This window comes from Aedes aegypti, chromosome 3 (genome assembly GCF_002204515.2).
Source record: "Aedes aegypti strain LVP_AGWG chromosome 3, AaegL5.0 Primary Assembly, whole genome shotgun sequence".
In the NCBI taxonomy this organism is placed as follows: Eukaryota; Metazoa; Arthropoda; class Insecta; order Diptera; family Culicidae; genus Aedes; species Aedes aegypti.
The window spans coordinates 227,978,620-228,003,472 of record NC_035109.1 but is presented as its reverse complement, the minus strand read 5'-3'; the positions used below and the strand labels follow the sequence as shown (position 1 = coordinate 228,003,472).

The 24,853-nt window shown below is 35.9% G+C and overlaps 1 protein-coding gene across 2 annotated transcripts in view; it reads left to right on the top strand.

The window, feature by feature from the left end:
- The first annotated feature begins 2,061 nt into the window (after positions 1-2,061).
- The window catches only part of LOC5567303 (phospholipase B1, membrane-associated), a 63,523-nt gene continuing 40,731 nt past the window's right edge, over positions 2,062-24,853 (top strand). For both annotated transcript variants that reach the window (XM_021851776.1, XM_021851775.1), the window contains exon 1: positions 2,062-2,472. The gene's annotated coding sequence lies outside the window, so the exon portion shown is untranslated. The remainder of the gene's footprint in view (positions 2,473-24,853) is intronic.

Below are 24,853 nucleotides of genomic sequence, written 5' to 3'. Positions count from 1 at the left end.
TGAAATAGTAGTGCTCCAAATCCAAATCAAGAGCCTCTTTGTTTTTCAGCTCTTCCAGAATATTTTGGAGATCGGATTCCATTTTTAATACCTTTTATTCCTTTCAAACTTTTCCACCACGAGCAAAACACGGTCGACTTGACGCGGCACTGAGAGACTTTGATTTGACATTTCTGCTTGACAGGCAGAGTGGTTTGCTGTTGTTCAGCAAAAAATATATTGCTGATAAGTGTTCAGCAATTTACTTTGCTGGTTCACGGCAAAATAGCATGTTGATTGCTGATTGCCAAATCAAATGCTGGTTAGCAGCAAAAAAATAATTACTGGAACCAATCCAGCAAATCATTATGCTGAATGCCAGTTAAACAGCGAAGGTAATGCTGTATATCAGCAAAACAGCGCATTGCTGATATGCTTCCAGTAAATCGAATTGCTGAAACATGAAACGAAAATTTGGTGTGTAGGCTACTTCTGCTACACGTGTTGTGCCGTAAGGTGGTTCCGGGGAGACAAGGGCCAAGGGTAATGTCGATGCATTGTACACCACTTGAGCAATTCTAAAAGTACAGAGCATAGGCTGATTTTAGCGGGTCGTCATTGGTGCGTCATCCCCGCATTCCCTGAGTTACCTTCCCAGGGGATCTGTTTGCAGATTTCCTCCTTGTAAAAAACAAAAGAAAAACACTGGAATCCCATGATCCATCCTGAAATCCATTCTGAAATCTCAGAAGTCATTTCAAACATCTTGTCGAAGCTTATCTGTTCCGTGACTAGATATTTATTTGAGACCATGCCCGAGAAACACACATGTTATAATTGAGTATTATCAACTTATTTATGACTAAATTTGGCTATATATCTGTTGATAATACGCAATAATAACATGTGTGTTGCTAGGGTGGTCCCTTTATGAAAGTTTGACTGTACACACAGTGGCAGCAGGGAAATGTATTTAATGTATCCCAATTATTATTTTCAGCCAATGGTTCTAAACTGAAATTGATAAACAGACCCCCAAACTTGGGCATTTTTTATGGTAAAACAGTATTTGGTTACTGACGTTGATTCATGACTTTATGCCAAATGAACAACCACCGCAAAGTGAGCTGTTTTTTTTTGCGAAAAATATCTTGAATTTGTTTTGGCATGGGTAGATTGATAATGGGTTGAGTCTTCACTGTACACTATCTAATCGTATGTTAATCCGACCAAAATCATATTTCCCTGTTTTCCTTTTTTTTTTTTTTTGTTAGAAATCAGACACTAATGGACTTTTCCTGGAATCTGCTGGGATAGAACAGATGTTTAAAGCACTTATTTAAAAAAAAGAACTATTGAATATATAATTAAATTGGACTGTATGAAAACAACACGTGATTTGAATACGCATTTCATCATTTTTTGGCCATAAAAATACTTTCTTTTGGTAAAAAGATCGATTCTATCTCAGAGCCCTGCAATTGGTCAAAACTGTACGAAAAAATTGCGTTCTGTGAATACTCACCCCACTATCGTTTTGCTTCTACAAATCTTTCTTTTACGGTAAGAAGATCCATTTTACCCAAGCGGCATTCACAAATATTAAATTTCAAGACATTTTTCCAGAAGGTTCACAAGGATCTAAACCGTTATGACCAAAGTGATGGACTTAACTTTCCCTTCAAATGAACTGTTGCGGGTAATCAGGGTTGAAAGGGCAAATAGTCGAGTGAAAGAAAGTCGAAGGGTCGAAAATAGTCCGTGTAAAATTATACCTTCTTTAAAAACACAAGTCCGACATTTGGTCCCTTTTTGTTTTTTTTATCGACTTCTTGCCTTCTGTGCGTTCTGCCTATTGTTTTTCGATCTTTTGTTCTTTTATGTCTTGAAAATATGTTATACATTCGTTTTCATCCAGTTCATTTAGTTTATAAGCACTTTGGTAAAAATTTCAGGTTTATTCTAGAAATTGGAAACAATTAATCTCTAATAGTACCCACAATTTTTGGGTAATGAATCGATAACATCCAACGCAGTTTTCATTCAAGCAGCATGAATCAAACCTATCTCAATGTTAAGTAACAATTGCAACGATTCGGCGTTTCCAAGCATTCCGTCATTCTCAGAACGTGCTTCATGCTATCACCTAAACAGCATCGACTACCCATAAGCCCACTCCGAGCCGACGAGCCATATGCAGCCGTCGAGAGAGTAGTAGACGCTAAAAACATACAACAGGCCAAAGTGGACAAAGCTATGCACTCACTTCACTACGGTGTGATGCTAAACCAACTTCCAAGCAATGGTTTCTACGGTTTACCCGCCGAAGCCCGAGCAAACGATCATCTTGCGTACTTTTGGCGCACTTTATTCAGTCGCAAACGCGATTTGATTCCAAACGGACGCACCGCACAGATCGCCGTGGTCGTAGAGGTTCAGCGTGTGTTCGCGCGCGCGTATCGCTTTTTTCCGTTGGTTTTCGATCGGCAGCGGGTAAGATAGTGTCATTTGGGGCTGTCGTGTCGTCGTTAGTTCCAGTGAACTAGATCACTGAGTGTGGGATTGAGCGAGCAGGCAGGCTGGCAGGCAGGTGGCCAGACGGATAGTTCGTGCCCTGTGATTATTATTTGGAAGTGCAGTGATTTGGTTGAGCTCTTGAGAAGACAAGGATCTAAACAATAGGAGTGCGTGTCCTGCGGAAAAAATCGGGAATGACATTTGTGATTGGCGGAATATCAAAAACATACTTTTTTGTCAAAACTGATGTGAAGATAAAATCTGCATGTTATATTGAGTGAAAAAAGGAAGCATTTTTTTAAATGATGCAGATTCAAAACTATCTGAAAAAAGTGCATTGAAACAAATCTAAAACATTGGTTTATTAGGACTTGGTACATGTCAATAGAAACCGATGAAGCAGAAATAGATTGCAACAAAAGTTTTGAAACTTCAAAAAATATCTTCTCAAATATCTACCACTATATACATATTAAGGATAAAATTTTATATCGATGATAAAAATGATATGTTTAATGTTCTTGAACGTAATTCGTAGATATCCTGCTAAAGCTCTTTGAACGGGAAATTAAATATTATAATATTTTTAGGCAACAAGGAAGTCGTATTATAAATAAAGAAATTATGTAGAAACTGGTGATTTTTTTTGCAGAAATTCTCACATATCGCAAGATTTCTCTGCATTAATTTGTTTATATAATTAGAATCGAAAATTTAATGGTCAATCTTGTAGAGGTCATTTACTCAAGGATTGTCAAGTTCTTCTTCTTCTCGACATAACGTCCTCACAGAAACAGAGCCTGCTTCTCAGTTAAGTGTTCAATGAGCACTTCTACAGTTATTAACTGATAGCTTTCTTTGCCAAAGTTGCCATTTTCGCATTCATATATCGTGTGGCGAGTACGATGATACCCTATGCCCTGGAAAGTCAAAAAAATTTCCATTACGAAACGATCCTGGACCGACTGGGAATCGAACCCAGACACATTCAGCATAGCTTTGCTTTGTAGCCGCAGACTCAAACCACTCGGCCAAGAAATCCTTAGGGGCGGATTGTCAAGATATGGAATAGAAATTCTTAAAAGGAGTTATTTGAGGGAATATTCGCATTTATTGTTGAATTTTTGATGAAAATCGATCTAGAAATTTTAAAAGATTTCTGGGGATATCTAAAACAGAATTCTGAGCATGTTTACACTGTTTTCAGTATCACCATGAAAAATACCAGCAGCGGAAAAACAGATCGATATCTATAAAAGTCGACTAAGGCGAAAAAAACACAGAATACACTGTGTAAGACGCATAATGCGAAACCTTATGTATAGATGGTAACATTTTGATAACAACATATCCATAATCACAACTGTATTGATCCACATGTTGGCGACTGAAGATGGGCAATCGATTTTTTCTAAACAAAAATAAGAACACAAGGTCATCTGTACCATGGCTACGAGTAGCGCAGAAAGTACACAATACTATACTTCATAGCCTCCGTTTGCGGTTAAGTTTAATTTAGACCTGCCTAAGCATTCATTCCAAGGCACTGTAATCATGAAGGCACATCACACCATGAATAAAGGGTGGGTGGAGAACAAGAGACTAGTGCAATATCCACCGGATCAAACGGTCCTTAGTGTTATTTCCAGCCAATTGAAACAATCGTAAACTAACACTACACATCTATCTAGGCTGATAGATAAAAGGAAGTTTATTTTATGATTAACCCCTGACATGCCAAAATCCCAAAAACAAATACTGAGAAATTTGAAAAAGCGCACGGTTTAAAAGTCAATCTTACTAGCGCTTGTGGGGCCCAGATAGCCGTAGCGGTAAACGCGCAGCTATTCAGCATGACCATGCTGAGGGTCGTGGGTTCGAATCCCGCTGGTCGAGGATCTTTTCGTAAAGGAAATTTTCTCGATTCCCAGGGCATAGAGTATTTTCGTACCTGGCACACTATATACACATGCAAAAATGGTCAATCGGCAAAGAAAGCTCTCATTACCTGTGGAAGTGCTCATAAGAACACTAATCTGAGAAGCAGGCTTTGTCCTAGTTTGGACGTAACGCCAGAAAGAAGAAGAAGCGCTTGTGTAATAACTGATGACAATTTCATATGTTTGAGTATATTATATAATAGTTCCCATTTCTTCCAAACCAGTTTCCTAGAGTTGTAAGCCGTGAGAAATAGAATTGAAAAATTTAAACGAAAACGAAAACTACATCAATCATTACAAAAAGAGGAAATAATTGTAAATTATTATCAAGTCCATAGATCTGTTTCCATGTTTTTGTCCTTTTTTATTCCGTATACGCCCTTCTTTATTTTGATAATTAAACATTTTGTTTGGCTTTCAGTCATATCTTATCTCGACTTTCAAAAATATTGCAATGGAAACACTTGTTTTTAATTATGAATCGTGGTTTACGGCTAACCAGCCGAGTGGAAGTTTAACAACTACCGAAAAGCTAAACATTACATATAATTTGCAATTGGATTAGATGGACAAATTGATGTGAAGATTTGCGAAAAAGTTACACGTCTTCTCAGTGAGAATCGAACTCACGACTCCCCGATCTCTAGTTGGGGCGCGTTACCACTACGCCATGAGAGGACTCATGAACGCAGAAGTTAACCTGAATACGATTTCAGCTCAATAATCACGTAGTCCTTTTTAGCAAAGTGCACCTCTTTCGGAAGAATTAGCTGCCCATCCAAACACAACGCTTTCTACTATGGAATATTTTACCAATCCCTCGAAAAAAGAATCAAGTGGATTTTTTTTTCTCATGTCAGGCATTGTTGAAATCTTAACAAATTACAGAATTTTTCATCTTAAACATAAATTTAAAAAAAAAGCTTAGGTATTTTGATGACAAAACAGTTAAGCATGCATTTGAAGTTGTGGGTGGGCCAAGATTTGAGGAAGGAAATGGGTAATTGGCCCGGGCCTCCGATCAGAGGGAATCAGACTGAAATACTTTTTCAAATTTCCTATGTAGGGTCGGTGTTCCAATAGCCGCACAGCTAAGAACAAATATTCGTTTAAAGCCGAAAAATACCAGCAAAATGTTTAACGGCATCTGTTATCTTGGTCTTGTGGTAAAATATATGAGAACTACGAAAACTTATATTTTTGTATTTAACCTTTACGTATCCGACCTACGAAATGGCTTTTTTCAAATAGCTGCCATTTCGTCAATTTACATTCGATTTTTTTGAAACCATCTTCATTTAACTTTAAAAAAGTACTAGTTATTTGTCCTAAATAGACAATACGAAATTCGGAATCATACCGGAGATATTCCGGGTTGTACTGGGGTCACGAGGGAGTCAAATTTTGGAAATGTGATTAATTTGTGTTAGTGGACCGCTTCGGAACACCGTAGTCGGTTCCACCAGGGCCTCTTTGGGGACATTTTCGTTCCATGTCCAAATCATACCGTGCGACGTCTCAATCTTCGTGAATTCGACAGGGCATGTAAATTAAGTAGGAATAAAGTAAATATCAACAGATTTGGTCACTCCAGAGCACCTGAAACAGGTTCCGCCAGGCCCCCTTTCCCGTTTCATGTCCAAAACATACCGTGCGACGTCCTAAGCTTCATGAATTTGGAAGAACATGTCAGTTCGAAGTTCGAATGCTTATAAACTTGGGTGACGCATGGCATGTTTTAATCGTTAAATGGAAAGTCTCCATGCAAGCCCTGGCGGAGCCTGTGCTTGGTACTCTGGATTGATCACATTAGTTTTCACGGCATTTTTCGAACATAAATCGGAAATTTTACCAGAGAAGCTATGGCGTAAACCGTTCCAGGTAACTTTGGCAGAACCGGTCCGAAATTATCTTTCGTTTATTAACATGTTCCATCGAGTGGAAGTTCCACTTGGAGTAGCCAGTTGATAATAAACTGATTCTTCATTTATTATTCAGTTCCCTCGAATTTATGAAGGTTATTGAAGGTATGTTTTGGACATGAAACGAAAATGTACCCCAAGAGACCCTTGTGGAACCTGTGCCAGGAGCCATGGAATGGTCACATCTGTTCGTACCGAGTTTTTTTTACTGACATGTTCTCCCAAATTCATGAAAATTAAGACGTCGCACGATATGTTTTGGACATGAAACGAAAATGTCCCCATGGGGACCCCGGCGGAACCGACTACGGTGTTCCGGAGCGGTCTATTATTTCAAACTATGTTTAAATGATAACAATCGATTATTATCTTACGTTTTACATAAAAACTTCGATGTTGTAACTGCAATAAATAAAAAAATAATCACATTTGCTCAATTTGGCACACTCGTGACCCCAGTACAACCTGAAATATCTCCGGTATGGTTCCGAATTCCGCATTGTCAATTTATGACAGATAACTAGTACCTTTAAAAAATCAACTAAAGGTGGTTCTCGAGCAACGAATAATCGACGAGAGAAAATTGTTGATTCAGTGTTATCTGTTTAGATGTTAACTAAATAAATGAATGAATGTGGTTTAAAAAAAAAAACGTTTTTTTTTTAAGAAAATTGTCTTTATAATTTATTTTTATAAAACATGCCGATTTAATTGTTCTACAATATATTTTTAGAGTTATCTATAAAAAAAATCCATTATGGAAATCAAAAGGTTTATCCTAAGAATCTGCCAAGATATTGGCAAATTGACGAAATGGCAGCTATTTGAAAATGCCATATCGGAGGTCGGTAACGTAAAGGTTAATATGGGTTGTGCCACTATAGATGAGGCTATAGTGACACTATTTCTAATTTCTGTTTCCTATAGTAGCTTCATGGCGTAGACAAACCCATTAAAGTATTTTTACAAAACCTTTTTTTTTCTTTACATTTATAAACCAGATTTTTAGCACTTGACTAGTTCATCTCGATATCAACGTCTTTGCTTCCCTTCCGAAAGAAGTAGGAAGAATGTAATTCGATCCCAGGACCTTGACATGAGAGCCGTGGAAATGTTTATACTTATCCTTTCAAGAATGGTTCAAAAGCTTTTGATTGATGTAAAAAGGTTTCCAATTCTTCCTATCTTTTGTTTATTAGAAAATAGTGCTTCTTAGAAGTGCTACTTTGCCTATTATAAGCCTAAGGGAGCTTAAATTTTAATCGAAACTTTTATTCTGATCATATTTTGAACAAAATCGGATTGTAAATCAATAGTACTTAGAGAAATTGCTCCAGACCTTCATGTCTAAACATATTTTGCAACGATTTATAGCAAAACGATCTTGCACTAGTGCGACTATCTACTAAGGGTACATCGAACCTAGACAAATGATTCCTAATATCAAATAAATATTAACACTTCAGTCATCGCGCTGTTGTATTTTGTACAACACGAGTGAAAAAAAACCTGGTTTCCGTTCACAACAGCAGCGTGGGTGGTTCTGACGGTAACCAACCACGCGAAGACTGGAAGGTTATTATCAAAAAAGTAATCAATGGAGCAGATTTCTTTCGTATTCTCGATATCTGAATCTTACAATGAGGCTTGGTCAATTAACCTTCGCGCTGTCGCGCTGTTGTACTTTGTACAACAGTTGTGATTTATATGCTATAATTTTGCAACAAAGATATCTATCGACACCAAACCAAAATGTATTCCTCAAGTATCTTCTTAAGAACAATACTCGACAGTTTTTATTTACAGTGTGGCCCTTTATAATACGATAAAATCAACAAATGTACATGGAACTCGCATAATAATGAACGCACTATGTACGCTTCGAGGAAACCACAGTTTGAAATCGTCATATCTTAAAATCCAGATAATATAAAAACTTGGGGTCTTTAGTAAAGTTGTTCTGGAGGTGAAGCACTATCTGATGATACCTCATTTAATTAGGAATTTGATCGCTAGGTAGCACTAGTGGGCATGGAAGTTTTACTTTTGTTTCGCAGATATTTCAGGATCCTGACCATTTAGACGGATGTCGTCTTGGGCAAAGTTGTTGAGTAAGTAAATGACTATCATTTTTAGAGCTATTTGATTCAAAATTTTGCCACTAGGCGGCGCTAGTGAGCATGAAACTTATGTTTGCAGATATCTCAGGAGCTTGACCACTTAGAAAGATAGTGTCTTCGGCAAAGTAGTTCGATAGCTCAAGGGCTATCATTATTTGAGCCAAAAAATAGAATATTTTGCCACCAGGTGGCGCTAGTGAGCATTGTTTTTTTTGTTTTGCGGATACTGCAGGATCTCGATTTTTTAGACAGGCACCATCGGCAAAGTTGTTTAGAAGCTTAGGGACTATCATTATTTTGCAAAATCTCGAACTTTAAGGATTAAACAAAGAAAGAATTTGAGCTACTGAACAACTCTGCCGAAGACACCATATATCTAAGTGATCAGGTTTCTGAGTTATTTGCGAAACAAATGTTTTATGCTCACTAGCGCCACCTAGTGGCAAAATTTTGAATAAACTAGCTCATACAATGATAGTCCTTGAGTTACCGAACAACTTTGCCGAAGACGTTATCTTGCTATGTGGTCAGGATCATGAGATCCGAGAAACAAAAGTTTCATGCTCACTAGCGCCGTCTAGTGGCAAAATCCCGAATTTCTTAACTATAATAATAATAGCCCTTAAGCTACAGAACAATTAAAATCCTTAAATTTGCTATACTGCCCCATAGCTGCATATTTGTAACATTCGACAAAAGTAGGCATTGAGTAAATGGAATACCAAGTTTGCATTTTATGGCACTATGGAAGGATACTAAAATTTCTAAAAATTACCAGGAATTCAATTTTGAGGCTGATATTTTGTAGAACTCATATCGCATACTAGGCGAATTGTTAGAAAATAATTTTGATAGAAATATCACTGCTATTACATTACGAGGCTCATTTATAATCTCAGTGTGACTGTTATGCGATTATAATTACCAATGTGACAAAACAACTTGGTATTTTTTTTTCGAATTTTCTAGAACAATCTCACAGATTTTAGTAAGTTGATCGATAGTTTTTATCAATTTATGACTCTCCATGGTATTAATTCCAATTTGTCAAAAATGTCGAATGTGACTGTTATGCAGTTATGGGCAGTATACAACATAATGGATATTTTGTTAAATGTTTGAAAATACTTTTTGAGATTTTTTTATCTGCAGCAGTGTTAAAGTAAAAAACAAGTAGAATAATGATCCCGAAGACGATTAAAAAACAACTTTCATAAAAAATAAAAATAATTTTTTCATTGTTATATTTTTGTTCATTATTTATTTTTATATCCCCCCCCTCGTACCTTCCAAGTGGTCACGGACATAAAAGAAATTTAATATTTGTATCAGCCAATTAATAAAACAAAATTCAAAGCGGTGACATCTACTTTTTTCGACATTGCTTTGCTTGTTTGAGTGTTATTCACATGTTTGAGCAGAAATAGAATTTGTTGATTACACTCAAAATTTATATTACTTAAAATATTATGGAACCCCCAATTTTTGGACCCATTTGCCTGCTACTCAAAATTCAAAGCGATGACATACATATTTTTCAACATAAAATTGATTGCGGAAGTCTAATGAACATGTTTGAGTAGAAAAATAAATTTCCGATAACACTTAAAATTTATTTTACCCAGAAAACTTTTTTCCTCAGCTTTATCGTCAGATAACAAAATTGAAAGCTGTAACATGTAGTTTTTTTGGCATGAATTTATTTGTAGAAGTCAAGTGAATATTGCAGAGTAGAAAAACATGTTTTAACTGCACTCAAAATTGTTTTTACCTAGAAAACAATACAAAAAACTTATTTTCCGAGTTTGTTCGTCTGTAAATAAAAATTTGAAGCTGTGACATGTAGTTTTTAAGCATGTATTTACTTGTAGAAGTCAACTGAACATGTTTGAGCATAAATATAATAAACATGTTTGAGCATAAATATAAAATTCTATGTTTTGGACATAGTCAAAAAAACACAAAAAAAGTATTCCCTGAGAATTTTGACTGTAAAATAAAAGGTGAAGGCTACGACATGTAGTTTTCTCGTCATGTATTTACTTGTTGAAGTCAAGCGAGTGTGTTTGAAGAGACAACTAAATTTTGGACTTCATTAAAAATTGTTTTATTGTTTTTTTTAACACAAAAAAAACTTATGTACTGAATTTGTTTGTCTGTAAATCAGACTAAAGACTATGAATGTAGTTTATTCGGCATGAATTTACTTGTAGAATTCAACTGAATATGTACTAGCAAAACTATGAATTTAACATTTATTTTACTTTATATACTATGAAAAAACCCTATTTCTTGGGAACCAGTTTGCCTTAAACTTAATCCTCTAATACCCAAATTTTTGTTTTCGATCTAAATATTATTTTTCGTTATCTAAAATCATTCTCAATACGGTTTGGGCAATAATTTATTTTTCTTCGCATATTTACGAATTTTGGTTTTTGATTTTTATTATTTTTATTTTTGACCATCCCATTCTTTTTCAATTTTTTCTTGAAGCCTCTTCTGGTTACTGATTTTTGACAATAATAAAAATTTAAGTTTTTACTATACTTTTGAAAATATGATTTTTTTATTTTTTTTCTGCAACATATATAACGGAAAAAACAGATTTGAAATCATTTCAATACCATCAGGCTCTTCTTCTGTGATAAGTTGATCGTAGAAAAATATAAAAGGTACGATTTTTTATAATACACGTTAAATGAATCCCAGGCATTTGTAGGTTATATAAGAATGCAATTTTTCAAACAATTTTCAATAATACAAAAATGTTTCAAAAATCATAAAAACTTTTCTTATATGCGTGTTATGAGTCAGGTTTAAGCCAAAAATAAAATCAGTTTAATTTCCGAGCTACGAAAAAATACACAAAATTCCAAAGTGTACCCCGTCTAAAGGCGGGGTTGGGTATTAAAGGGTTAAAAATCTATGCGATACACATAATTTTTACGACATATAATTGATATTGAAAGTCAAATGAAAATTTTCGAGTGATTAAATTAATTTTCAGTTAAACAGATAAACAAGTAGGGGGCCTCTCGTAGCATTTAGTCACAAATGCTGATACCCCCTTGGAAAATACGTAGCATATCAAGCAACCCCCCCCCCCCTATTTTCTATTAGTTTTCCTCAGCGATTGGGCTAAAACGTAACATTATAATACAGAAATTCAAAACAAAGTAATTAATTAATATTAGTGACTGACTGAAACATAAGGATAATCTGATGAATGATAGTTTGATTTACAGTACCGCTCAAAAACCATTTGTGAAACAGTTTAAACAAACTTATTTCCTGATTAATGCTAGGTATGCTGTTCCGCTCTAGAAAAGTATAAATTTCTGAGCAAGAAATTTTCTACAGTGAGCTTCATTTGAATTTACATTTCTTTTCAACTGCGTACTGCGATCAAAGAGAAATGCAATTCTTGAGCAATTCTTGCAAGAAATTTTCCACGCATCGAGATAGGCGATTACTTTTCTGCCGAAGTGCATACTTCCCATAAGCTACATGATTTTGGTTCCCAGTTTATACAGGTTGAATTTAATTTGTCGTACTTTTGCTGTTGTTAAAGCCTTAAACAAGTAGTTGTTACTTATCTCTAAATTTAAATCCCTTCAGAATAATATTAGCAATAATTGGAATGTTTCAAAAATCAGCGATTTTCATACAATCATCTTTGTTCATATTTCAACTAAACTTCATCATCGCTCCCCATACTGAAATATTCTGATACAACTCATAATGAAACATTTATATAATAAAAATGCTCTTCCGCTGAATTACCGAGTAATTTAGTAACCAGGATGATAGGGTAATTTCGATAAAACTCAAATTTGATGTCCACATTATTATCCAGGCTATTCCATCAAGAGCACTCATATATCAAAACAAATCTATGAGTTGACTGAGAGGAGATATCCTGGAACATTGAATAAATATCTTGTTTTACTATAATAACGTTAATATTTTCCTAAATGATTATATTGTATTCTTTTGAAGAAATAAAGCTCCAACAGAAAATATGAATCAAACTAAAACGGTTGATTCCATGTCTTATTAACAAATGGAAAAACAATATTTTCTAAGACGGTTAGGCATTGATTTTTACTTAACATATTGAACTTTTAATATGTTTATTTATAAATAAAATAGTTTAGGCAGCAATATAGTACATTATTCACCTAACTTTTAAAAGCTTAACAAAATCTTGTAGGGAAAGTGTACCAGTTATGGCCATAGTGGTTCCCTATTTGGCCATATGCGAAATTTGGATAACTTTTACATTTTTAATCTTTTTGAATGTTTTAACATCATGATTTATCCTTTATTTTACTGCTAAAATACAAAAGATTTTTCAAAATGTGAAGGAATTCAAGATATCACGTATGGCGAAATAGGGAACCACTATGACCATAACTGGTACACCTACCCTATTGTGTATTGCGCATTTCTTTCACCACTATCGCAGAAATTTTCACAAGTGCAGAAACGCTAATAAAAGTGCGCACTTTTATTCGCATTTTTGCACTTATGAAGCCGCACTTCGCAGTGCAGTAGTGAAAGAAATTCACAATATTTATCAGGAAAATATAAAATTTCTTGGAAAATTTTTGATCTTATCATATCAATGTTATGAAGCTGAATCATCATTTCGTAATCCAAGTTTAATAAGTCAAACAAAAAAGTTAGATAGAAACTGTTGTCAATTTTTTCAACGCTACTGGTTTTACCGAAATTATTAAAAATGCTACGTCTACTAGTTAAGACCCCTCCCTCCCTATCGTCAAAAGTCGTCACAAATTCCTGAAGACCCCCCTCCCCACTAAAATGCTACGTCATTTTTGGACGACCCCTAATGTAAGTACAAACTTATCATCCCATTTTGAAAACTCATTCTTCTAACCTTAATGAAGGATGTTGCTGAAGAAACAAATCCCTTTTGAGCTAATTTTGTTCGGGATTTTTGTACATGGTTGCAGGGCTATAATCCCATATTAAGCTAAATAATAGGAAATAAACTCACGAATATCTCTTCCGCTATCCGTAGGATTGAATTTTTGTCTTCTGCAAATTTTTTGTACTCATACTACAGTACTAGCGTGATTGAAACACATCTCAAAATTTCTCCAAAGTAATTTCCATATAAACCAACATTGTCTTTGGGACACCTTTAAATCCCCACCTTGAAAGCTGATAATTTCACAGAACACTATTTTTATGGTAAGGATGGTAAGGAGCATATGGGAGATTCGATTCTCAAACATTTTTAAATTTTGAACCGCCATACTGTGAGATTTTACCTATGTATTCATCCACCCTAAATTAATATTTTTATATGGCCTTATATTGACAATGACTAGTTATAAAAAAAAAACTACTGCTTCTCGAACTCTTATTGTTGACAGTACTTGTCAATAACTGCACTGAATACTTAATAAAAATTGTATAGTAATGTTCCCAATATTTGCAGAGACATTTCAGTTCATGCTTTGACCCATTTTCACCCCCTAGGCTCAATGTCCCCCAACGACGGATCCAAAAATTTTTTTTTTGGTTCCCAAATAGCGTATTGTCGTTATGTCTAGTGTAGGAAATGAATGTTGTTTTTTTTTTCAAAATTTATGAGAACCATCAACCCAGATAATTTTCGTACACCTTGTTTATCAATCTCAATAGTGACTATTATCTAAACAGCCTAAATAATCACGACAGTTGAACTTCAAAAACTAGATCAAGATCTGCCCACATTGTTTACCGATATTAGGCACGACATACGAAAAACCCTCGGCAAAATCTTTCAGTATATTTCCACGGTTACAATTGTTAAAGTTCAGTGCTTTCCTCTCTTGGTCAAAGTTGAGTGCGAGCGTGGGAAGAGTCAGTTAGCGGGGATTTTAGGCAGTTAACGCACCTCAAATGCAAGCGCTACCGCTCACGATAAATTGTGTAATTCGTCCAAAATTTGACCAATAAACGCCGCGTGTAGGTGATGATGTGTGGAGCAAATTATCCGTGAAGCAAGTGTTCATTGAGTGTTTTGTGACTGGTCGGCGCGGCGCGTAAGAATTTTACATCATACGTAATCCAAAACGGTGCGCTCGCGACTCCTCCATCAAACCAGTATTACAACTCCCGTTTGCTTAGAGAGGACCGATGATGCATAGTGGCGCGATTTCATACAGAGGTCGGAAAAAATCTTATATGCATCATAAATCAATTGAAAATGATAACCTATTTACTTCTTCGATACGCGATATCATCCCGTTGAAAATAAACGTCAAAACGAGAACAGTTTTTCAAGTAAAATTTGTCAAGATTAAGGTTTTTTATCCAATTGGATCAAAAAGGCTATTCTAACACAAAAGTTGACCGTAATGCATAAAATTGTGCAATAACCTCATAAATTCTTTTAAAGATTTCAGTTGAATCTTCAACGAGTTATGAAACAGAATGCTGATTTTAATGGTGAACCAGGCAAATAATAATGAAATATGAAAATGAAATCTCTACCTCTAAGGGCAATAAAAACTAAATAGTTTGTACAATATTGTACATCTGAAAGTATTGACCATTTGCATTAGTATTAAAATGACGGAGTTCTGAAAACCATAATTCAAAATGAATTTTTAGCGGTCCGATTTTGCTGAATTTAACAATTCTGCTGCCAAAAATTGAAAACAAAACTGATCAATTTCAAATTTTAGGAAATTGTCACTAAATGATACAGAAGCCTGTCAAAATGATACCAAATGATTTTGAGAACATAAGTTTTTGATGTTTTCTCCGGCCATGCGCCACTATTCGACGGGGGCTGTCGCGACACTTTGTTGCTGCCCAGGTCCGTCTGATAGGTCGGGAGAGAAAAAAAGGAAAAGTGGTATCGAACCGGCTTACAGAGAGAAAGATTACAGCGCGCAACCTGTCGTTGGGTGTTAGACGGCTAGATGTTTGGCGTTCTGCCGTGTGGCTACCAAGTAAGGGTATGCGATATTTATTTGATATTATTTTCGTTTTGGTGAATCGTTTATCATGTTATCATCGTCTCTTGAGAGACACGAAGGCCTCGTTAATTACCCTGCGATCGATTCCAATGAGATTCATGTCATCCGCATAGCCAATGAACATATGTGACCGTGTGGTAATAAGTATTTAGTAATTAGTGGTCGAAGGGATGGTCAAAAATGATTTGTGTAGTGGAAGATTATTACTAAGTAGGGGAACTTACGTATTCTCGGCAGCTTAAGCCGATGCCGTGCTTCTTTTGTAATTTTCGTGTTTTTCTTTTTACATTTATGCGTTGCTCAATCCTCTATCGATTCACACCGACAGACTTGTCAAAAATGCTTTTGTAAACGTTTTTACTACGCTGCGAACATCCCTTGCCAGTATGACTATTGTCGGCAGCCTCAATCTCTTCGGCAATTTTCCCATAACAACTGCTGGTGAATCTCTTCGGCAGCTCCAAATCAATCGCATTTTGAGGCGTGCTCATTTGAATTAATGACATCTCCGGCGATATCGTTTGTTTAGTATCGGAAATCTCGCCAGCGGGAAGCGGACAGAACAAAGAATCATCTGAATGTTTTCACTGATGTGTTTTGATAGAAAAATATTGTATATTTGGCCTTTGAAATTTGGTTGCCGATAATAGTCAAATGGTGCCGAAGCCGTAAGTCTCCCTACTTTGAAATAGTTATTTATGCAACAAGTTGCAAAATGATGATTTTTTCAGCACGAGTCGTACATTTATCCGACGAGGCTTGCCGAGTTGGATAAATACGACGAGTGCTGAAAAATTCGAGTTTTGCAACACGTTGCATACAACATTTTTTGCAATTACGAAAATGCCGTTTGAGTTACATCATTTTTAGGAACACAATCATATTTCAAAAGCATCCACATGGCATCCATGCGACTCTATATTTTTTCAATCAGGTAGGCTGTGATGCAGTAGTTTGACCATAGTCCATGACAGTCATAAATTTTCACGCATCCCCGAAACCAAACGGATCTACTTATAAATTCGTGAACGGACAAGGTATGACGACGCATGAAATATTGATCTGTGTTGCACACTTAAGTATTTCACACACTACACTAACGGAGAAACATGAGGCCCCGATTATTTTGGGGTCAATTCAATTACTGCCCCTACGTTAACTGGACGAATCGCCCCATAAAGCTCCCGTCTTTTTTGTAGCAAACTTATATGTTCTACTGCCTCCTATTTCATAGGAATTTTCAACTCATTTTTTTTATTTCATAGTAATTTCAACTCAGAAACCCTCACAGTCAACTAGCTTCTGATTCTGAACCCGAACCTACAATTCCAACCCCACTCAATTTGGTTCATCATACGGATGTAAAATCAGACCCTAGTTGACTAAGTTATTGAGAAATTCAGAACAATTGAATAAAACACATATGGATGTTATCAGACATCATTTTAATAACTCCCAAAACAGTACTGAAATGTGTTACTTTTCGATACTGATATTAGTGCTGAAAAGTAGCACTTTTCAGCACTGTTTCTTTCGGTAGGAAAAGTAGGCCATTATGTTGTCCATTCTCTTGATAAAAAGTAAGCTGATTTGCAACGGAATTGCAAAAAAAATACTTTCGACTCTTCTCTTTTGCTCTTCGATCTTTTGTCCTTTCAACGTTTAATTTTCCTTATTTTTTTTCATTGATTTGATGATGGTGTCGTTTCTCCGTACGCCAGATCTGCTGAACGCAGCTCAAGTGCAACGTTGAACAACAAATCCGTGAGCCTGAATAGTTAAAAAATATGGTCGTATGCTTCTAAAAATGGGGATTTGCTTCTACGAACCTGGAGCGTCTGTACTCCATGTTAGAAGTGACTCACAACAGCGTCTGTTCTCCATGTCAGGGGCGGCTGATCATCGTCCGAGTGCCAGAGAAGGACTGTACAATGATGGAAGGCCAGAGAAGGATGTGTACAATGACCCTCCGAATATTTAGGGGGAACCCGAGGAGGAATAAATAACTCCCCAATAACTTATGCATACCATTTTTTGGTATCATATCAAAATTAGGTATTGTTCAGTTGTCAATACCTAAATTTGGTATTATAATAGTATTGAAAAAAATCTTTAAAACAATTAAAAATACTTCATTGAGGTATTAAACAGCTATTGAGGTCTGCTGGAGGTATTGAACTACAATTGAAAAATTTCATTTTTATATGAAAATCCATCAAGTATTATTGAGGTATTACAATACCTGATCTAGTTATCAGTTTGGTGTTCGTAGAATATGCTTGAGATATTATTTGAGGTATTTTACCTCTTATGCAGGGCTAATTCATACCTCATTCAGGTATGAAGTATTGGAAATTATCTGGTATGGAATACCTCAATTTGGTATTCAGTAGTTATTTTCTTCTGCTCGGGAATCCTCCGGAAATCTAGGAGGTTGGTGCCAGGTCTTGCAAGCCAGCCGTAAAAGAGCAAGCAACGAATAATCATCAAGAAAATATAGACCGGGGCAAACGGCAAAGACCACAGCGGTGAAACGGGACTAGTCAGTGATTGAAAGCTCGGTACGTTGAACTGCAAATCTCTCAACATCATCGTTAGCACACGCATACTCTCCGATGTGTTGAAGGACCGTGGATTCGGCAACGTAGCGTTGCAGGAAGTGTGATGGAAGGGAGTGGTTGAACGCTCAGGTTGACCTGGAGGAAGAAAGATCAGCGCCCACCGGCTGACGAATGAGATGGATTTCGCCGCCTCCAAGAGTATGGCCATTCGTTGCACCTATTTCTGGATAGGGTTTCGTTCTACTTCTCCGTAAGCGCTTTTATTCGTCGGAGTCATACCCAGACCTGAAATACTGCAACCTTCAATCATTTTAGTATCTACATCAACAATGAAGATCACTATAACAAGAAGACTGGGAGCTCTGCGAAAAATCAGGAGTTCTATTCTACCAGTGGTATGAGGTGAGAATTGTCGGTCTGCTATACGAGACCAAATGGATAGTAAGTTCACTCGAGTCGAGGATGGTCACCTCGCTATAGGAGACCGACAATTCACACCTCACGCCACTCGTAGAATAACCCCAATTGTCCGACTGAAAAATTATCACTTTAGCAAAACAGTGGCGCTGGCATCAGTGACGATCGACGGATATGGGAAAATGGAAGAACTCCCAGTCTTCTTGTTATAGGGATCTTTTTAATAAACTTATCATGGAACATTGAAATAATAATCAAAATTACAACTTTTAGGATAATTTGAACTACTATGCAAATGACGAATATGAGATGAATTTGAATGAAGATTGGCTGGAGAACATTTTAACTAACGCGACCAGTACGGATCGTGTCGCGCTTATTCTGAAATATGAAACCGAATTAGATCAAAAGAATCGCCAAATTGAAGATTTAGTAAAAACAATTGAAGATCAAAGAAAACTTTTGGAGCTTTTCAAATACGATCTAGACTACTTTGAGGACAATGATTCAAAAGTGAAGCATTTCACAGGGTTACCAACATATGCTGCTCTCGTACTTATTTTTAATTTTGTCGAAAAAGCTTTGCTTTGTATTGTTATAGTGCTACGAAGTTTTAAGTATTTCATTTTACAGGAATGAACACATTTTCCACATCGCTCAACAAGCAACAATCTTTCATTGTGGTTCTGATGTATTTGAGGCTTGGTTTGAGTTTCAATACCTTGGCCAATGTTTTGGATGTATGTTCGGCAACAGTAACAAAAAAACTTCTACTCGACACTTTACTCTTTGTGTAAGCAGCTCAAAGGATTGGTTAAATGGCCATCACCTGACATCTTGAAAAGTAATTGTTCACAGAAGTACAAGGAAATATTTTAAAGCAATATATCAGTAATAGTAGATTGTTTTGAAATTTTTACTGAAAAACCTGGAATGAAAGATGCCATAATCAAAATGTACAGTAATTACTAGCACCACTACACTGTTAAATAAATGTTTGGCATAACACCTTTCGGAACAATATAGTTCATTTCGAAACCATACTCTGGTCGTTCATCAGATAAGTATATCACTGAAAACTGCGGATTCTTAGACAATATTAGTCCAGGAGATCTTGTTCTTGCTGACCGTACTCAAAGTACCAGATTCATCAAGTAAGCGGCATCAAATGAGTTCGGTTGCAATAGAACGTACTAGAGCATTGGCATCAGTGAGAAATGAGGTTGAAAGATTATTTGGTCGGTGTTCAGACAGCCTGAACTAAGTATTTTTTTATGATTTAAAGAAAACGTACCCCAAGTGTTCGGAATCGAAAAATATTTGCATTATTTACTGAAATAATGGATCTAACTGTTTGATGAAACATCAAAATAGCATCGGAAAAATCGAAATTGACAGAGTCCTTGACTTATGTTTACAAGGCCAAAATATGATCTAGCCCGGTCTGTCTGAACACCGACCATTTTCAATAGAATTAATGGTTTGAAGAGTTTTTTTTTTAATATATATATAACTACTGTTGGCTTTCTCAACATTGAATTTATTGTTCAGCCATAAATAAAGTTGGATTGGATTGGTCATATTGGCGCTTAGGTCGACTATGCGAACATGGGCAGTGTGCTGGACGGTGCTACCTAGCTTAGTGAATAGGGGCATAAGCCGGTCTTTGTGATAGCCATATTTGGATTGTGACATGTTTTACCTTATGAGAGGGGAGAAGTTTTCTGGAGAGAGGTTCGAATAAATTACCAGTGGAGCAGCCAGGCTGGGTGGGCTTACTCTCAAACAGCTACAAATCAAAACATTGAAAACAATTTTTCGAATAGTTTATTTCTTAGAGAACTTACAATAATCTCACACAATAACTAAATTCTCACTTGCAATGTTATTGTCTCAATAACATAATTGGCATCATCGATGTGTGGAAAAATTTTGACCTAGAATTTCAGGAGCCAGCACATTTTTGAAAAAAGATGCAGCTTTTTCAGAGTGGTTTGTCCAAAATTCTTCATATTTTTTCAATTTTTAATATTATAGAAAAGTTTGGTGCCCACACAACCAACAATCCATATGACGCTTTACATATGAATATATGCATTTGTACTTGATAGTAGTACTGATGGCGAGGAATCAGGATAATATTATTGTCATGATCTCTCAGCAAGTACGGCTGAGATCGATTTAGCAATACAGCCATTCCATGAAAAACCGATCTAGTGGGTCTCCGAATTCCGTGCAAATTTGCTATTTTGTTCCTTATCCGAAATAAGGATACACGTATTTTTGGATTTTTTGATTAGGGTGACCATTTCCGAAATAGGATGACCAAAAAATCGCGATTTTGCAAAATTTTTATTTTTAAAAAAAATTATAACTTTTAAACCGTTTGACCAATTTTCAATCTTTTTGGACGAAATGAAGGTGAAAGATTTTGACTTTTCGGGAAAAATATAAAATTAGCGTTAGCGTAGTTACGGTATACCTCGTAGATTGGATACTAGCAATATTCATGTTTCTTTTTAATATTATCATCCTGATTGCTTTCAGGAACAAGGCAGGGGAGTATACCTTGTTCTAATCATAAACAAGAATACTAAAAGCATGAATATCGCTATTCCCGGCTACGCCCATCTTTACCGTAACTTGGGATAGGGGAAGGAAATGTTGATGTAGCACTTACTTAATGAGAGGCCACCGACTCAGCGACACCCTCATAAGTGCTACGGGAGTTGGAGGTTGGGAGAGGTATATTGTCAGGATTAGCCTAGAAAGCTGGCGATAGACCGTGGGCATTTGTTGTTTAAGTGTTTTCAATTTAATCTTTTGAATGCCGGCAATCGATTGTGCAGTAATATGTGTTGCAAGTAAAAAGCAAAACCGATCCCTCCAGGGTCATCGGATTATAAAATACAAACATTCAAAACCGTCCGTAAGTAAAAAAAAATAAGAGATGCCCGGCGGTACGGTATTTTCGGACAGTCGAAAAAAAAGCGCGTTCAAAATAAACACCCGAGGATAACACAGCCTGTTTTTCTGCTAAGAATTCTACGAAAAGCAGAATCGATCCCTCCAGGGTCATCGAACGGTTAAAAAGCACCCACAACCGTTTGTTAACTGCGTAACACCCGACCGGAAAGAACGTGCAATCTGAACATAAATGTCAACCTCCGAAAAGAAAGAAAAATTCCGTCCAAGAAACGACCAGAAGTTCCACGACGCGAAAAAAAATACGGTCCGGAGGGATTACAAAAGGAAAAGTATCATACTGGAACAAACTCACCGGATTGATTCACTCAAATCATGTGTTGCCTGTAACTTCCGGATGCTTCGTTGAGCTTGGGGCAGCCAAAAACCAACTGTATCACAGTACCGAGGACACAATTCAACCAAATCACTTTTTCATTTTTCACTTTCCACTTTTACATTTACGAATAAATAAAATAAAATTTTATTCTTATATTACTAGACATTAATTTTATTTTTCACTTTGACGGCTGCAACAATATTTTCGCGTCCGATTTGAAGCACGGCACGCTTTGATCTCTTTCGGGAAAAATATAAAATTTCGCAAAAACTGTGTTTTTTACATGAAAAAACTCAATAGTTTCCGTTTTTTTCGTGTTTTGAAGGCCTCGGACCCAAAGGGGCTATTGCTGCTCTCATTTCTTCTTAAAAGTTCAGAAAATTTTACGTAAACTGTCAAATTTTCAGCGATGTATGTTTTTTAGTTTTTGAGATATATTTTTTTGAAAATAAAAAATCAGTCATTTTTCATCGGCACACACTGTAGATCTCAGCGCATTAGATTTGTAATGTTTAAAAAAATCATAACTTTTGAACAGCTTAACCGATTTCCAATCTTTTTTTATGGAATGAAAGCTTAAGGTCTCAACTTTTCAGAAAAAATAGAAAACTTTGAAAAAAAAAATTTTTGGAATATGAAAATTTCTAAAAAAAACTAGAAATTTTTATATTTTTTCACGTTTTGACATATTTTTATCAGATTTTTCAATTTTGTCTGAAAAGTTGAAATTTTAAGCTTTCATTCCATACAAAAAGATTGGAAATCGGTTAAGCTGTTTAAAAGTTATAATTTTTTTAAACATTACAAATCTAATGCGCTGAGACCTACAGTGTGTGCCGATAAAAAATGACTGATTTTTTATTTTCAAAAAAATATATCTCAAAAACTAAAAAAAAAACATACATCGCTGAAAATTTGACAGTATACGTAGAATTTTCTGAACTTTCAAGAAAAAATGAGAACAGCGATAGCCCCTTTGGTCACGAGACCTTCAAAACACGAAAAAACGGAAACTATTGAGTTTTTCATGTAAAAAACACAATTTTTGTGAAATTTTATATTTTTCCTGAAAAGTCAAAATCTTTAGCCTTCATTTCGTCCAAAAAAATTGAAAATCGGTCAAAAGGTTCAAAAGTTATAATATTTTTAAAAATATTTTTTTTGCAAAATTGTGATTTTTCTGGTCACCTTATTTCGGAAATGGTCACCCTAATCAAAAAATCCAAAAATACGTGTATCCTTATTTCGGATAAGGAACAAAATAGCAAATTTTCACGGAATTCGGAGACCTACTAGATCGGTTTTTCATGGAATGGCTGAATACATTTATGACCTCAGGTTCAGAGAGCGTATCCAATTTAAACGGACATTTTACTTCAACGACAATAGTTCCGCAACATTCACAAAAAAGTAAATGATCGGGCGATGCAGCAAAAAATGGATAATCTTCTGATAGCATCAAACCAAATTTACGATCGATTGCATTACGATGACTTTGACGTTGAAAATAATTAATAGCTATGGTTACACCTTTGTGCTCACAACGTTTTCCATGAAGAGTGGCTGGAATATTTTGCACTGAATTTTCACCAAAAATTGTAGCCAGAAGAGATTTGGAAGGAGTATTTTGTCTTGCTTTAACACATCGCGCAAAGTTTGAAGCCGTTACCCTACTAAAACGTAACTTGAACCATAGAAGATCAGATGATTGATCTCTAGTATGTTCTTCGATTGAAATCTGATCGGCATTTTCGATGTGCCAATTGATAAGCTCTGCTATTTCGATCAAATCTTCCAAGGATTTTGAAGCGTTGTTCCGATCAAAAAAGTTGCAAAACGAGAGTCGTTCCAGTTCAAATCTCCTTTGGATATGGGGAGATTCCGTTTCATCAATAGATTCTTGAAAAAATGCCTTGCTTGCTGCAACTCTTTGTCCTGAACTCGCAATAGCCTGAATAAGTTCTTTATAATCCTCGTCGCTATTCTCTATATTAAGGGGACACGGGAGACCGTGTTATTTTCTCTATCTTTTGTCTCACTCTAACAAAAATCATCAAAACTTTGTGGAAGCAAATCTCGAGTTTTAGTGAACAGATGAAGCTGAAAATTTATCGGGTTGTGCACTACATGTATAAAATCATAGTGATACATTTTCGCATCGATATATGGAGTGGTTCTTGAGATTTGCTTCTTGAAATGGATAGGGTGATTATGATGACATCCCGTGCGGCCTTAACATGACGCAATGCACTTTAAGTTTCACGACGACGTCCAAAACCCATTGAATCAACCTTTGCATAAAGGTTTGTGTCTGCACTACTCCCTCCAGGTTGCATCCAATAAGTAGCAAGCTCCGTGACGGATAACTATTAAATTCAATCATATAATATTTGAATCGCTAACAAATCTATATGTTACTTTTACCTGTCGACCAAGACATATTTCTCTTGCATATGATAGTGCATACAAGGTCGCCGCAACATGTGAACACGTTTCTCCAGCACCAGCCGTGCAGTCGCAATGTTCTGATTCGATTGATTCTGCATTGTCACCTTCATCTTCTGCACAAGTAGCATCTATGATTACCCAACATTCCGCTGGTGGATCTCCTAAATTCATGCTATGTAACACCTTGTGAAAACAAAATTGTTATGTTAATATTTGGAGAAATGTATGTAGTAAAATAAGCAAAGAAAAACTGACATCACACTCGGATTCAGTTCATCGTACCATGACCCCACAGTTATGGATCAAACAGTGTGGAGTCCAACCTATAAAAATCAATAAAAGGACATGGAAAACGTAAAATTGTAATTTAACAGCACTAATCGAATCGTTTCAAATTGGAACTTCCGTTAGTAAACTGTTTTGAGTGTAATATTTACATAGGATTGCATAAAAATTAAAAATTGTGTCGGTTCCTGAAAACCATATTATGGATCAATTTTCATATTATGGATCAAATTGTGACATATTACGGATCAGTGCGCAAAATCAAGAGATTTTCAACTCAATGCATCTGTATTGCACGGTATGGCAAAAGTTAACAATGTGTCATATATAACTGCAAAAAATAGCAGTGTTAGAGC